Source organism: Hypanus sabinus, unplaced genomic scaffold, assembly GCF_030144855.1.
Source record: "Hypanus sabinus isolate sHypSab1 unplaced genomic scaffold, sHypSab1.hap1 scaffold_1123, whole genome shotgun sequence".
Classification (NCBI taxonomy): domain Eukaryota; kingdom Metazoa; phylum Chordata; class Chondrichthyes; order Myliobatiformes; family Dasyatidae; genus Hypanus; species Hypanus sabinus.
In genome coordinates, this window is record NW_026779181.1 from 129,442 (window position 1) to 138,645 (window position 9,204).

Here is a 9,204-nt window from a genome sequence, read left to right on the forward strand (position 1 = left end):
TAGTTGGTGATGCCTAATGTCGAGTATTGTATGTGTTCTGGTCACCAACCTGCATGAACAATATCAATATCTTGACTGAGTACATAGAAAAATTAGAAGGATGATGCGGGGACATGAGGAGGGGAGTTGGAGGGAAGGATTGAGTAGGTTAGGAATAGGTTCGCATTCCCCCAAGCTTTGGAGTGAGAGGGAAGGTTTTTACGAGATGTTCCAGTTGATGAAGGGTATAGGTAGCGTAAATACAATCAGGCATTTTCCACTGAGGTTTGACTAGAGTGGTGAGCTGCGGGTGAACGGTGAAATATATCTGGGCAATATGCGGCGGAACATCTTCTTGAGGCAGCGAGAGTGTGGAACGGGCTTCCAACGGAAATGGCGGAAGCAGGACCGATTTCAACATTGAAGAGGAGATTGGATCCGACACGAATGGGAGGGTTATGGACGACATGGTCCAGGTGCAGTCTCCACGGGACTAGGGAGAGGATCAGTTCGGCGCTGGAGGATGAGCAGAAGAGCCTGTTTCAGTGCCGGACTGCTCGATGACTCTGTGACCAGATGCCACTGCGGGATGTTCCCCAGCGGGGTAAGGGTACTCCCGTCAGGCCGGGTGTGGCGAGGCATCAATATGGGACCACTGACCATTCCTCTCATAGTCTGCTGTAGGCTGAAATAATTACCGCACTTTTGTGCAATTCTAGTCGGTCTTAAGCAATGATTTGGCAAAACAACATATTATATTCCAAAAAGCAACATGGATTTAACCTCTGAATTTGGCGGCTCTTGATTTGGCCTTGGGTAAGCTCAGAAACTCCGGTGACTGAGTCTCTGAGCGACCGGCACGATGGTGAAAGACCTCCACGCAATAAAAAAATAAAAACAATAAAAATAATGGGAACCCCTGTCTTGGACGCAGAATCCAAAGAGTGGTGGTAGACGGTGGCTTCTCTAACTGGTCCTGTAGTTACCGGTGTAACGCAGGTGTTGCTCTGGGTCCATTGTTGTGTGTTATATAGATCAACGATCTGACCGACAGTCTGATAGGCTGAATCTGCAGATTTGAAAATGATATTTGAAAATTGGATGAGCAGTAAACAACAGGATTAGCTAATGGTCTTGAATACAGGTAAATGTGTGGTGTATCAGTTTGGGGGGAGGGGGTGGAGAGACAAACGGTGGTAGGACTTTCGCAGTAAAATGTAGGGCATTGAGCAGTGTGGTATAACAGAGAGACCTGTGAAGACCGATACATAATTCCCTGAAATTCGCTTCACAGGCAGATCGGGTCGTAAAGAGTACTACTGACACATTTGATTTCAAACATCAAAGTAATGTGTACAGGAGTTGTGATGCTACGTTGAAGTTGTATAAGGCGTTGGCAATGTCCTATATCGAGTATTGAATGTGTGTTCTAGACACGTACTTGCATGGACGACTTCAATGTACATAGAGAAGTTAGAAGGATGATGCCGGGACTGGAGGGCGGGAGTTAGAGCCAAAGATTAAGTAGGTTAGGAATAGGTTCGGGTTCCCTCAAGCGTTGAAGGAAGAGGGAACGTTTTGTAAGAGAAGTTCCAGTTGATGAAGTGTATGGATAGCGTAAATATAAGCAGGCGTATTTCACTGAAGTTTGACGAGAGTAGTGAGCAATCGTTGTAAGGTGAAGTACATCAGGGCAATATGCGGCGGGACATCTTCTTGAGGCAGCGAGAGTGTGGAACGGGCTTCCAACGGAAATGGCGGATGCAGGACCGATTGCAACATTGAAGAGGAAATTGACTCCTACATGAATGGACGGCATGGTCCAGGTGCAATGTCCACGGGACTAGGGAGAGTATCAGTTCCGCACTGGCGGATGAGCATAGGAGCCTGTTTCAGTGCCGGACTTCTCCGTGATTCTGTGCTTTGTGACTCTGTTTCCGAATACAACTGCGGGATGTTCTCCAGCGGGGTAAGGGTACTTCCATCAGGCCGGGTGTGGCGTGGTATCAGTGTGGGACACTAACCATTTCTCTCATAGTCTGCTGTAGGCAGAAATAATTACCTCATTTTTTTCTGCAATTCTTGTCAGTGAATTAAGCAATGAATGAGCAAAATAACATTTTATTCCACAAAGCTACTTGGAATTAACATTTGAATTCCGCGGCTCCTGTCTTGGCCTTGAACAAGCTGAGAAACTCCTGTAAAAGAATCTACGAGGAGCCTGCACGATGCTGGAGGAACAAGTCATGTAGGCAGCGTCAGTGGAGGAAAATGGACAGATGACCTTTTGGGTGGAGGCACCTTATCTTCGCTTTCATAGAATCCATAGTATGCGTGTCCTCGAGGAGGAGAGCGCTGCACACAATTAACCATTTCATTCTCATGCACACACAAAGAGGTTCGACCGTTAGTGCCAGAATGCTCCCTGACATACCATTAATCCCCTTTCCCCGGCACCCAGATATAGAAACAGCTGTAATTCCAAGCCACTGTACGGCCAAAATCTCAGTTATTGATGCTGGTTTCAGAATGTTGCTTTCTTTCGAAAGCGTCTCCCTGGATGTTCCTAATGTCCACTAGCTGAATTGACGCAGAATTTTATTCTCATGCACATAGAAAGGGGTTCGACAATTAGTGCCAGGATCCTCCCTGATTTACCATCAATCCGCTTTCCCCGGCACTCAGATATTTGCGCGGCTCTAATCTGAAGCCAGTGCACGCCCGGAAGCTCAGTTACTGATGCTGGTTCATAATGCTGCGTTATTTCCAATGCGTCTCTCCTTGGACCGTCATTCTGTTCCTGATGTGCTGTGGCTGAAGTGACGCAACTGGCCTGTTATGTTTCATGAAATGTCAAAGAACCCCTGTCCCCTGGTTCTCCATATTTCTCTGTCCAAACACGAGAACAGCGTGTTTCAGGAACAGCTCTCTTTCTATATCCTGATACCTCGCTGTGCACGCGTATTGATGTTCCACTGCGCTGTTCACCTCTGGTTAGCACCTTAATATGTACTTTTTCTGAAATCTAACTTCGAAAATCATCTGGTGCCTCTGTAATATCGTTACTGCTACATTTGCATTAAGACCGGTGTTGACACAATATTTTCTGTTTTTCTCTGTCTGGTACAGCAGCGGACAATGTCTGTAATGCTGGGGTCATTGGTTCGCATTTCGCGCCGCATATCTGCCAACATCTGTGTTTACGACTGACTCCGGTAACAGTGCAAACAGTGAGGGTTTGCGCCAGAAATCATTCATGTTAATGACCAGTAAAAAATAAATCACCGCAAGCAAAGTGACAGTGAATCACATGAAAGGTGCGTCATCACGGGGAAGTAACAAGACAGAGACTCCACTCGCAATGTGAGTGTGGAATCAGCGCTGATGAGGTGGACTCACCCACAGGATTACAGATGGTCAGATAATGACCTGTCATTACACGGAGTAGTTTGACAATATCACATTTGGTGTTGCGATCCCAGCATCGGCCGTCTCTTGAAGCTTCATGACAGGTGTTGCGTTCAGTTCAATGAAATAAGGCGTGTTATTTCCCCACTGGCATTACGGTTCGTTAGAGCAGAGATATTTTTGCTAATTAGCGGTAATTAGCACCAGTCACTGTGCAAGTTGTTTCCATTTTTGGTGACCGATTTTTCTATAAAAGTACTTCATTCTGTGCTTCAGCTACATTGAAGACGGAAACATCCAGACGCGGTGGACTCTCAACAACGTGTGATCCGTGAAGAGTTTTACTCAGTAGGCGCAAAGGAAATTTGCTCTCTGGCTTTTGTTATAACTGTTTGAGTTTATTTACTGGCTATTTACAACATTTATGAAATTTAGAAATTGACAACATTCCAAACAGAGCAGCCTTGGATCAACAATGTTTCCAGACAGGGAGATTTGTTACACAGTCACTGTAATTGTCGGTATCCCGGGTAAGTACCTTTCGATTACTTATACGGAAGCAGAGACCTCACGCCGCGCTCAGCTACTGATGAGTGAGTGACAGTGTGCGCCTGTCTGTGAGCTGCTGATTGTGCATCGGTGAACAGTGGCAGGCATGCAATGATGTTTCTCCGACGGAGCAAATTATAGGAGGTTAGCCTGACGTGCTGGGGAATTAGCTCAAATGGTAGAGCGCTCGCTTAGCATGCGAGAGGTAGCGAGATCGATGCTCGCATTCTCCATCGGCATTTTGTATTCAGAGGATTCGTCGCATCAAATCTCTGAACTTGGAATGCACAAAAGATGCGGTTGTGCGGAAAGTGTCTCAGTCAAAGGGCCGGGAGAAAATGTCGTAGGTTTGCTGCGTTGAAAGCAGATTGGAGGGAAAGCCGGCTGGCAGCTGGTGTTTCAGTAATGCATGAGCTGCAGGCGACGATTCCGGCATAAATCAGGTGAGTGGTTAGAAGGACATTGCCCTGGTTACTGGGTGAAAAGAGAAAGCTGAGTAACCTTTGATTTGAACGGGCGAGGACGATCAAAGAGCTGTGGTGGCATCGTAGTGTCCCTAGAATTGTCAGAAGCGCGGTGATCGGCGTCATCCCGTGGCCTGTGGCCCCCAGTGCTGGAAGGATGAGATAGTTGCCATAGGCAGGCTTTTGCCATCGGTCGACAGATGCCAGGCTGAAATCTGCATAATGATTGTCGGTAGGAGCCAACGTGGAAAAACTTGGTGTCGCTTTCCCTTCGATAGCTCAGTTGGTAGAGCGGAGGACTGTAGAGGAAATGGAGTCATCCTTAGGTCGCTGGTTCGATTCCGGCCCGAAGGATCAGGACGTCTTTTACTGCGCCCATCATCAATTCCATACCACAGCCTCGCCATGATTGAAACTCCCCCGCGAACGTGGCATTTGTGGACAAGGAGCTGGAATTTCTTTTACACCATGTTAACATCATTTTAAAATTATGCTAAAATGTTTCGACATCTTTGGTAATATAATAATGAAATAAACTGAATTTAACTGTATTAATGAATACAAACCATAAATGTGCTAAGCACTAATCGTACAACAGTTATATTGAAAAATTTTAGCTTCAACGTATGTGCATTGTCATTGTTTGAAGTTACAACACTGTCAAAGATGGTCACAATAAAGACAGAATAGAAGTCTTACTTTTAAGAAACCACCAACGTCGTCCCGTCTGGACATTTCACTGTTGCATCCTCCCTGTCAATTGTGACTGCCTGACAGTGTCTACGTGTGTTGTGTGTTATGTTTGGTCATCGTTTGACTTGCATATTACAGATTAAAAAAAAAACATTACAAGTGCCGAGCACTTTTAAGACCGGGTAACAATGTTCTGCTCAGAGCAATGGTTTGTCCCCTAAGCAGTAAAATAAAACAGAGGGAAGGTTGCTGCGGTGCAAGATCTTGTTTTTAGAATCTGACCTTGCAATCGAATAGTAACTCAGACTTTCGGAAAGAAGCGTAGATGCGCACTTCAATTACACTACCCCTCTCCTTGGAGATACCGCGCTTGGAGTTCTGTGAACAGTCTTGGTCGCCCTGTGATAGGAAAGGCAGAAGTCCGCTGAAAAGAGTGCAGTCAGTATTTACAAATATTTGCAGGGACTCGCGGGATTGAGTTACAGGGAGAGGTTCGGCCTGGTGGCATTTTATTGCAAAAGGCAGAAATGTAGTTGGATTCCGAGCGACGTTTCCTCACATAGAAGTTGCTGTGTGCATTGAACAGCCTGACAAAGGAAATGGGCGTACAGAGTCGTTACTAATTTTTGAAGTACACATGAATAGTTTGACGAATCTGATCCAATCACGGAAAACGGTATCAGATGTCCACGTCGGTCAGTATGGAGATATTTGGCCGAAGGACCCGTTTTTATGCTCCATCATTCTTGGACTCTACTCCTCGCTGCTGCATCAATGAACGTGAAGAGATTAATGTGAGCATGTGCTACTGTAAAACGCTTTGTGCTGCGGTCACGTGTTGAAACAAGCAAAGCATTTTTTTACTTCCACTGATAACGTCCAGCAGAGATGAACGATGGATTTTACCTCAATCGAACAAATGACTGCTGTATTTCTACAAAAAAAATGCTTTTGATTTTCTTTAATCTTATTTTTGGTCTTTTTTCATTCACTGCAGTTAACCTTGTGGCCATCATCATTCTCAGCCGAGGAAACTGCGGTCTCTCCAGATGTGTGACGCGGTACCTGGTGGCGATGGCTGCGGCGGATCTAATGGTGGTGATTATCGAAGTCCTGTTCTACCAGATGGGTCGAGCATACAGATTTACTTACAGAGTCCTGGGCAACGCTCCGTTCTGCCTTGTCCACTACGTCCTGTGTCACGTGACCGTTGACTGTTCCGTGAGGTTTACTGTCGTTTTCACTTTCGATCGCTTTGTGGCCATTTGCTCCGCTAATTTTAAAACGAAATACTGCATCCCAAAAATTGCGGGTTTGGTGATTGGCGCAATATCGATCGGTTTCTGTTTAAAAAACATACCATTTTATTTCGTATACATGGAATGGGCATCGTTGTTGGTGAGGGGTCACTGGGACTGTTTCGATAGGTCCGTACTTCTTTTCTCGGGATCGTTTGAGGGGTTTTATTGGGTGGACCGTCTGTTGAATCCGCTACTTCCTTTCTTCCTCATTTTGACCCTCAATACTCTGACCGTCAGACAGATACTGGCGGCGAGCAGAGTCCGCAGGGGGCTGAAGGGATGGGGAAATTGCGGGAAACAGCAAGATCCGGAGATGGAGAGTCGGAGACAATCCATCATTCTGCTCTTCAGTCTGTCGGCGAGTTTCCTTCTCTGTTGGGCGACAACCACTCTGGTCTTCATTTTCATGCGATGCCTCTACACAGACCTGGAAATGTCCATTCGGTTTTTTCAGGCACGGTTTTGGGGATCTGTGATTCGGAATTTCAGCAGCTGCACAAATACTTTTATCTACGGAGTAACCCAGACAAAATTTAGAGAACAACTGATAGGTCTTCTGCTCTCGCCGGCTACTTTAGTTTTGAAATATTTTAGGTCTTTACCGCTCAGATGATAGGATCAAATAATTTACAAATTTTGAAATAAAAAAACCTGCAGTGAAAGCATATTAGTGAATTGAACTGCCTGAAAGTGTTGCTGTTCCCAGCAGTTATGCCTTTATTTCTGAGGGAAAAAAATCCAAGTATAGATTGGATTGCTTGGTAATTTCCATCCTGTAAAATGTATTTTACCTTGCACGTTATATCACCCTGATGCCCGGTATTGAAAACACAAAGATCCACTGTCGAAGTGTCCATTTTCTAAACCTTCCTAGTGACCTGGCCGTGTCTGCCAATCCCGACGTCCATTTTCTTTCCTTCTCGTTCGGCGTTTTCCCTATATTTAAAGTTCAGGTTTATCTCCTATACCGGTATGTTGCTGGGAGAATAATTGCCCTTTCTCTGTCTGGCTGAAGCTTTCCAGTTTCAGCAAACATCGAATCCTACAGTACAGATGCGATGTAGTTCTTCATCGGCCCAACTTGTCTCTAATCTGACAACATATCGGGACACATCTCCTATTGGCCTGAGAGTATTTTCAAACTGTAAATATAAGTTAACCTTGCTAAAGCAGGTTTGCAGCACGGCCGTTTACAGTAATGATGAGGAAAACAAGAAACAAGTTAAAAGAATTTTCGTTTTATAATTTCAATAATGTTAAAATGTATAACTTCACAATTCACAAGAGTGGGCTCCATCATCTCCACCCCTCTGACTCTCAACACATGAGCCCCTTAGGGCTGTGTACTAAGCCCCCTCCTTTACTCCCCGTATACCCATGATTGTTTCGCTACCCACTGATCTAATCTGCTAATTAAATTTGCTGACGACGCTAAATGGATTGGACTTAAACAATAACGAGGTGGCCTCCAGGGAAGAAGTCATCTCCCTGACAGTTTGGTTGCAAGGAAACTAGCTCACCCTCAATGTTGCAAAAGCAAAGAAGCTGGTTGAGGATTACAGGAGGAATGGAGGCGGGATAATCCCTGTTGACATTATTGGATCTGGGGTCGAGAGGGTTAACAGCTTTAAGTTCCTCGGCATCCACATCACCGGGGAACTCACGTGGTCTGTGCACACCAGGTGTGTTGTGAAAAAGGCACAACGGCGCTTTTTTTTAGCTCAGACGGTTGTGGAAATTTGGTATGGGCCCCTAAATCCTAAGAAATTTCGAAAGGGGCAAAATTGAGAGCATCTTGACTGGCTGCATCACTACCTGGCATGCGAACTGTACCTCCCTTACTCGCAGGATTCTGCAGAGTGTGGTGCGGACAGCCCGGCACATCTGTAGTTGTGAACTTGGCGTGACTCAGGACATTTACAAACACAGGTGAAAAAACGCGTCCAAAGGATCATTGGGGAACAGAGGCACCCCAACCACAAACTGTTCCGGCTGCTACCATTCGGCAGCATCAAAGCCCAGACCAACAGGCTCCGGGGCAGCTTCTTCCACCAGGCCATCACACTGATTAACTCACGGTGAGTTTAGCAGTATGAAGTGAGATCTCGTGGCAAACTACCGAACATTGAAACCTCTCAATACAGAGGATTTGAAAGGACGTTTCCTACAGTGGGATAGTCTAGGACCAGAGATCAACGCCTCAGAATCGAAGGACATCCAATTAGAACACAGATGGAGAAAATTTCTTCAGCCAGAACGCAGTGAATCTGTGGAATTCTTTAGCTGTGCAGCCCAGGATATTAGTTATACTTCAGGCGCAGTTTGCACGATTAAAGACGACGAGGAGAATCCAGGAAAACAGTCTTGAAATGAATAATAAACGAGTCATAATGGAATGGCGGAGCGGTCCAGATTGGTAGAATGGCCAATGTCTGTATCGCGAATATTTTCGTGTTATTTTGCTCATCGTTGAGGAGACTGTAATAATGGATTCGAAAGTAGGAAATACGGGGCATTGCCAGCTAAGTGCGGAATGTAAATGGAAAAGCCCACATGAGGGTGCAGAAGTGGGGTCAGTAACAGAGTCTGTTGGGATTTCAACTTCTCGCAAAGGCACTGCGTGTTCCTGATCAGGTTAAATGAAATAATTCAAAATCAGAGTCATGATTTGTACCCCGTGACTGCCATTGCCACACACAAGAACGACCTTGATGAGGCTTGGAACTGTTTGGGGAATCCTGTGGAGATCACTTATGTATTAAACCTTGCTTGGGTATGTGGTGTGGTGATTCACTAGAAGAAGATTTCCC

At 45.5% G+C, this 9,204-nt stretch overlaps 2 non-coding genes across 2 annotated transcripts; both read left to right on the forward strand.

Annotated features, from left to right (window-relative positions):
- The first annotated feature begins 4,096 nt into the window (after nucleotides 1-4,096).
- Nucleotides 4,097-4,169, forward strand: trnaa-agc (transfer RNA alanine (anticodon AGC)). Its single transcript has one exon. It is a non-coding gene; the product is annotated as a tRNA-Ala (tRNA).
- Nucleotides 4,170-4,668: 499 nt separating this feature from the next.
- Nucleotides 4,669-4,754, forward strand: trnay-gua (transfer RNA tyrosine (anticodon GUA)). Its single transcript is given in 2 exon segments — nucleotides 4,669-4,705; nucleotides 4,719-4,754. It is a non-coding gene; the product is annotated as a tRNA-Tyr (tRNA).
- The last annotated feature ends 4,450 nt before the right edge of the window (nucleotides 4,755-9,204 follow it).